The following is a 7,755-nucleotide window of genomic DNA, read 5'->3' as shown; positions in this document are numbered from 1 at the left end:
ACACGTAATACGAGCAATTATTTAGTGAAGTGCTACTGTGTTGCATACTGTGCATATACCTTTTATTTCTACCAGCCGTCATAGCAAATGGCTGCCCAGAGATGTGTTTAGCAGGAAGGTTCTCGTGTACTTTGTTATCATTATATATAGATATGTGAAGAAATATCGTGTGACAATTTTTGCTGTCGTGAAAACATAGATACTCTAGATTTATAATGTAAAATGTGGCGTGGCCTATGTCATGAGTGTTTCGTCATAAATCAACCGTCAAGGCTATAACCCGCGTATGTTCAGTCTCTGTTTGGCTACTTGCGCCATGCATTGGCATATATGGGATCTTGTACTATAGTAGTCGTCATAGTTTTATAATGTATAATTTGATGTTTAATGTTTAAATTATGATAATAATCATAGTGCGGTTGGAAAATTTGGAAAAAATAAGAAGGAGTTTTAGTCATTAGTTTGTTATCCATGACGTAGATTACAATATATTATAGTACTTTTGATTTCCCGCTCACATCTAATTCTCTATTCTATTAAAGTCATATGCATGATCGATAATGATATATTCATGTTCTATTTTATTTTATATGATAATATGAATTCAGTGCACTTATCGTTAAATCGTTTGCATTATTTATAGTAATCGAGTTTATTAATATTGAAAGAAGAAAAAGTGACTTATGCATAGTATGTTTACACACATGCCATATCATCAACAAAACCTATATTCTGTACAAAGTGCCAAAATAATTTTTTCTTTTTTTAATTAATATTGCATTTGTAATTCTAAAATATATTTTTATTAGTCTCTGAAATTTGTCAATATTATTTATCTTTTACATATCTAATATAAATATAATATTCCAGTTTATTATATATATTGAAACATATGAAGTTGATTATATATAAAATGGTGGGAATATAATCAATGTACGGAAGACATGTTTGCAATACGCAAACGTCACTGTACTTGTGTGTGCGTAATATGAGCTTACATACAGTTTAGTAAAGATGTATATGTGATATTATACTTATTCGTCTCTTTTGCTTATATTCACAACACGTTATCACAACTTTTTTTTTTTAAGATATATATATATTTTTTACATTCATTAATATATGCTTGGATATATTAGAATTGTCGTTCATCGAGTTGTGATTTCTGTAATTAAAATATTACTATTTTTCAAATACTGTTATATCTATATTTAAACATCTGATAGAAAATTATCAGTAATATTTTTATAAATATATAGATTAACTTTAATTATACTTATTTAAATCTTGATAAACATTTTTATATTCTTTTTATATATAAAATATTTAAGAGTTTATATATTTCTTAAATAATTTTTTAAATTTAGTATAATTAATCTATAATTTTTTAGAGATATAATAAAAGATATTGATTATTATTTTAGAAGATAGTCTTTCTATTTAAATAATGAACCAGAGGTGAGATTTAGATTTATAAATTTCATTTTATTTTAGAAGATTGTCTTTCTATTTAAATAATGAACCAAAGGTGAGATTTGGAATTATAAATTTCATGCTTTCTTAACATAAACGAAAAATGTTCGATATTGTTTGAATTTAGAGACTTTAACTTGATTTTTTTTTTTATTATAATAATTTTTTATTTATAATAAAAATTAAATCATTTTATACCGAAGTTATAATATATTATATACATTGTTATAGTAAAAAATAAAAAAACAATTATGACACATAAGTAATCAATTTATATTGCAACTATATATAATTGCAATATATTTTAAATTATTATTATATGTTATATCATTTAAAAAAAAAAATATATAATGTATAATAAATTTACATATACAAAATTCATATATAGCATGTAATATTATGAAATCAAGAACAAACCAGTTGTTCGATTTTATGTATATTTGCCGTATTATATTATACGTAGATACGGATAATATTACCACCATCCATATAAATAATCATGTTTTATAATATGGATACATTTATTATTAAGTCAATATAAAAAATATTAATCAATGTCGGAAAAAAATGTGAAAAATAATTATGGATAGATTGTGCACTATGTTCTCGATATAGCTCTTATTTCTTTGTGTCATAGTAAATATGTGTATGATTTTACAATTTTTAATACAATGTTTTTCAAACAATTATCATGCTAAAATTCAAAACTTAAAATATATTCTTTCATTAATGTAATTATTACATTATTTTATTATTATATAGTATAAATTTTATTAGTGTTTATAGAATGATCGTATAATGATATTATAATCACTCAAAAAAAAAAAAAATACATTTTTGGAGAAATATATTGATATAAATGACAAAATAATTATTCGGTTTATTTTTTGAATTTTACTTTAAGATAGGAAACGGTACAAATTAGTTTCTTGTATGTATAAATGATTAATTATATAAACATTGAATTTTATTGTCGTTATCCTATTATTTCATTACATTTACACGATGTCAATGTAATATAAAACATTATTGTATTGTACGATACTATACGATATACAGTATCTCTATATGTAACGTGTATTAATAATCGATTATCGAGTATCAACATTTAACCAATGTTTATATACTATAAAACTTTTGTGTGGCTACTATTAATACTTTGCTTACGTGATTAAAGTTATATAAATTTTACATAAATTTTTTACAAATAACAATATGTTGTTAACGAATTATCTAATATCTAATACATACTGTGGAGTGAAAATAAAAAATATTTTAAATTATTAAATTTTACATAATGGTAAAAAATGTTATTTTTTTTTTTTGCAGTTTTTATTATATATTATTTTTCCATATTTATTAGTAATTTTCTTAATTTTTGATAATCTTTAAATATAATTATATAGATTCGTATTCGTATATAAAAACAAATAAACAAACAAACGGTAATTTTCTCACACATGGAAAAATTTTAAATAACAATCAATTCTGTATATAATAAAAATACTAAGCAAATTACAAAATTATTCTACACGCATTCTTATTGACGTCAAGTACATTTTTATTCTGAAAAGGTTAATCCTTTCATTTGAATGTAAGTTTTTTTATTTAAAAAAAATTGCAATTTCATTTTCAATTTTTTAAGCATAAATTTTTAAAGTAATTCAATCAAAGTGTTTTTTTTATTCATCCAATTATTCTATAACACGTATTTATAAAAAAAAAAATAAAAATACGTGATAAAGATTCATCTTATTTTTTAATGGCACGATAAATTTTAGATATTTTACTTCAATATTTCAACTCTTTCGAAACATACTATCTTTGCTACATCGTAATTATTATACTGCTATAAGACATACTTTCATATTCCCGTGGACCATTGACCTACATAAGAGTTCCTGATACTTCCTAATTGACGGTGTACATCTGTTCGAGGATTGTAGTTTTTAAATTAATTTAATATTTTAACTGTGTTTCAAAAGATTAACATAACACTTAGGTTATGTTAAATTTTTTTTTAACATTGAAAATTGAATTACTTGCTACTGTATATACAATATTATAATACAAGATTATAGTTTTTAAATTAATTTAATATTTTAACTGTGTTTCAAAAGATTAACATAACACTTAGGTTATGTTAAATTTTTTTTAACATTGAAAATTGAATTACTTGCTACTGTATATACAATATTATAATACAAGATTGTAGTTTTTAAATTAATATAATATTTTAACTGTGTTTCAAAAGATTAACTTAGGTTATGTTAAATTTTTTTTAACATTGAAAATTGAATTACTTGCTACTGTATGTGCAATATTCTAAAAAATGTTTTTATATTGCATCATATTTTGAAATATTTTCGAAGAACCATTATTAATTTTAATAAAATATATTTCATTGTTTAATTTTTTAAGAAAAAAAGCTATTTTTTTTTATGAAATCGATGTGTTTTTATAAAGACATAAAAAATAAAACTTCAATGATAGATTTGTGTATTTGTGAACTTTTGAAAAAAATGACAATATTTTTAGTTTTGAAAAAAATGTAAATATTTCTAACTAATATTATTAAAAGACTTTCTTTCTATCGAAATTATATCTATTCGAAGAAATTTTATACAAAGCAATATAAGTCATTGTTTACAGTCTCTTTCGTACATCAATTTCCCATTTAGTTGTTACCTGTTTGACTAGTTTTATTTGGGCAAGTATTATTGCAGTCAGGTATGTGGGTGAAGTTGGGAGAATTTTTTTTATGATAATTGCTATAACTAATATCTTACATACCTACCTTTACGGCGTCAATATGTTTACTTCTTAAAGAATGCCATTAAAATAAATTCTCTTTTATACATACTCTGAAAAATATTGATAGATTCTAAAATAACAAATTGATGAAATTGTTTATATAAACCAAAATAAAGTTCATCGCAATATGAATTATAAATATTATTTTAATAATAATTCATCCGAGTTTTTTCGCGGATAAATTTTAACGTATAATTTAAGATATTCCACTAACATCAAATCAAGTTAAATAATTCATCATAATTTAATTTTTAAATGTATATTAAAATATAACATTCTATTTCTATATAAAATTTATTATTTTCAATCTGTTAAGTCTTTTTAATTTTTTATTTTATTTTTGTAATTTTAACATTTATATATCTGATATTGTGATATATAGATTATTATGTATAGACATATATTCAATTAACTTTTACTTCATGAATTAAATATTTTTTATTTTTTACTATATTTTTTTATTATTAAAATTAGTAAAATTTGCCTTATTGTCATATTTATCCAATATAGAATGAAATTTTTAAAATCTATATCCAAGTGAAAAATCTAAGTTTTGTAAACATTTTACATACGTATAAAAAATTCATTATATATTGCATATATGATTAAAATTATTTCATATTGTTCGATAATATATATGAATATTTTAAAAAAGATAAATATCTGAAACTATGAAATTAAGTTTAGCTTAGGCATAATACGTAGTAGTATCGTTGCATAACGTTTCGTGAAATTTTCGTGTAACTCCAATTTTTGAAGTGTTGTCATTTCAAAAAATATGTATATACACACAAATATAACTTTTAAATATTATCCTCACAGAGAACATTTGATAGATATTTTTAAAAACGTATCATAATTGATACGATCGTTTTATGAAATATTTTTTATTTTTTTATTCGTTGGGCGAGCTTTTTTCCCTTTTTTTTAATTTAATATTGAAGATTTAGTCTTCATATAAAAATATTCCACTTAAATTATAACGAAACGCAAGAGCAGTTTCAAATATAGGAATAATAAAATTGAAAGTGATCTTGCGTAATTCTGACAGGCACGTTCAACGTTATACGTATACTATGTGTAGCTCGCAATTACCATTTATTCGATGTCAAGAAAAAACAGAAAAAGGTTGTGTATATAGATGTATATAGATAAATTCGTTTTTTATATATATTAAAATATATATATTTATATATGTATATATATATATATATATATATATATGTATATATGTGTATATATGTTTGCATTGAAAAAGTAAATGAGAAAGGATATTAAATATTTCATATTGTTTTTTTATACAGGTGCATTGGATAAATGTAAATATAACACTCTTGCACACATGGCATGAAATATGTACATATGTATACGTATACATACGTTTGGCATTGGTCCATAGATATATCATATTCCTTTTCTTACGCCAAATTACAATAAAATTTCCAATCGCATGTTTAAAATTATGATATACGATTAAATATAAAAATATTTTGATTAAAATGATAAAATTCTTATTAATAAAATTAATCAATACTGTTAAAAATCTTTTAATTTGCGTTAAAACGAATATCAAACAATTTTATTTATTTATTTTTTTTTTTTATAAAATGAATATTTAATTGAATATATGTAATAATAAGATGAAAATTATTAATAATGAATTTAAATAAATCAATATATCATTGACAAAAGATATTTAAGATATTTATATAAATATTGCGTATTATAATATTTATACAATTAATTTATATGGATCCATATATATATATACATTTATATTAATAGAAATATACAAGATATTCATTATATTTTATAATTTATTATTTTTTCTAATTTTAAAATACAATGAAAAAATCTTAAATAAATTTATAATGTTTTTTATTAATTAGAATTTAGATTTATAATTATATTTAAACACATAAAAATAGTATTATTGTATATATATACTTTAAAAATGATATATTGAGTCTTGAATTAAATTAAATGTTACTTAAATATATTTTTAATCTCTTAAAAAAAGATTTATCTTAAAAAGATCTGATATTCTATAAAAGTAATGAATGTTTGTTGATGAAATATCTATTTCCCATTAAAAAATATTCTATTTTTTTTTTTAATTCATATCAATGTATTTACAAATATTTATATTAAATACATTAAGATAATTTAAATTGATATACTAATGCGAGCTCAGCAAATTATACACATTTATTTACATGCATGAATATGTTATTTACATGTGAACATTCATTTTTATCATTTTTAAACTTTATATATATTCAAATTGATATAAAATTTTATAAATATATTAGTATAAATATCTTTTATATTTTCTTTAAAATTTTAAAAATTTTTTGTTTTAAATTTTTCTCGACGAATACTTATTAATTACTTATTTTTTTATACTTATCGTATAAAAAAAATATATTTTTATTTTAAAATTATATTTTCAAATTGCAATTTTCAAATGTTTTGTTATAAAATAAAATTGCATTCGATTATTTTTTTCATTCTGACAGTCTTTCGGAATCGAGAGAGATCGGTTTGTTTCGGATGGAATCGACTTGCTTCGGTCGAACAAACATCGCGGTACCAACACGAGTTGAGAATTTGAAGCCAGGACTCTCGTTGCTTACTGTGCCTTTTCTCTTTCATCATATGTTTCTTTTTCCCTCTCTCTTTCTCCTTCCTTTCATCATCAGTGCCTCTCCTTTTCTTACCATTCCACCATTTCCCTTGTTCACCATGCCCCTTCTTGCATTCGTTCGTTACGTTGCCTAGCCCTGGGAATGCGCGGTCCCTGTTCCTCTCTGTTTCTCCAATGTACTTGTTTGCTCGCTCACTCCTTCGATTTCTCTCTCTCGTTCCATCTCTGTTTCACTCGCTCATGCGTCTTATTGACCCGGACCCGGTTCTCTTCTCCTCTCTCTCTCTCTCTCTCTCGATTTGCCGGGTTACCTCCAACTCACCCGCCTCTTGATTGGGGGTTGAGTGGGAAGAAAGGAAGCCCGACGTAGAAATCCTATGATATATATTTTCATTTTGTCTTGTTCACGATTTTAAAAAAAATTGGAATTCCAAAAGCTTGCGCAATTTATGTTGTTTCTTACATGTTAAAAATTTCTTATGGAATTCATTTAATAATATTTGTTGCACAGTTTGTTCCCACGATTTATTTTCATATTAATAGATTTGATTTTTCTTCTGATAAGTTAGAAGAATATGTTGGCTATGAGGTATAAGTTTGTAAAATATATACTAGAAATTATTCCATATATAACATTACATTTTATGTACCGTTTGAAGCTTAATATACGTACTTTACATTGTAAAATATTACATTGTAACCATATTTTTCAAAATAATTTTAAAGTGTTAATTTAAAAGTGTTGAAAAATTTATTCACTATTATATTTATTATTATTATTATGTTTTATAGAAACGTGATTTATTAATATGAAATATTAT

This window comes from Apis mellifera, linkage group LG5, assembly GCF_003254395.2.
Source record: "Apis mellifera strain DH4 linkage group LG5, Amel_HAv3.1, whole genome shotgun sequence".
NCBI classification, from domain to species: Eukaryota; Metazoa; Arthropoda; class Insecta; order Hymenoptera; family Apidae; genus Apis; species Apis mellifera.
This window is presented reverse-complemented; position numbering follows the sequence as displayed.